Here is a 366-nt window from a genome sequence, read left to right as displayed (position 1 = left end):
GGGCGCGGGGCGGGAGGCCTCCTGGAATGCCGAGCGGAAACTTTGGGCCAATGAGGGAATTGCGTGTGCGCCTTCGTCAGCAGCTGCTGGGCAGGGTGGCGGCTCGGCAGGAAAGGGAGGTGAGAGGCGCGGGGGGAGCCGCGAATTGGTTCCCTTTGGCGGCCTGGCCAGCGAGGCGCCTGCGCTCGTGGCGGGAGCTTTGCTGGGGAGCGGAGGGCCGCGGGAGAGGGAGGGGTGAATGGAAAGGGGGGGGAGGGGAGGGGAGGGGAGGGCTGTGTGGCGGGGGGCAGCTTGGGGTGGGCCCAGTCTACTCCTACTTCGAGCAGCCCCAGTGGAGGAAAGCCTGGCCCCGGCCTTGCGCAAACC

The sequence above is a fragment of the Heloderma suspectum genome, chromosome 2, assembly GCF_057233095.1.
Source record: "Heloderma suspectum isolate Gila_16-S chromosome 2, 16-S_ref, whole genome shotgun sequence".
Classification (NCBI taxonomy): domain Eukaryota; kingdom Metazoa; phylum Chordata; class Lepidosauria; order Squamata; family Helodermatidae; genus Heloderma; species Heloderma suspectum.
Note: the sequence above shows the minus strand (reverse complement) of the source record.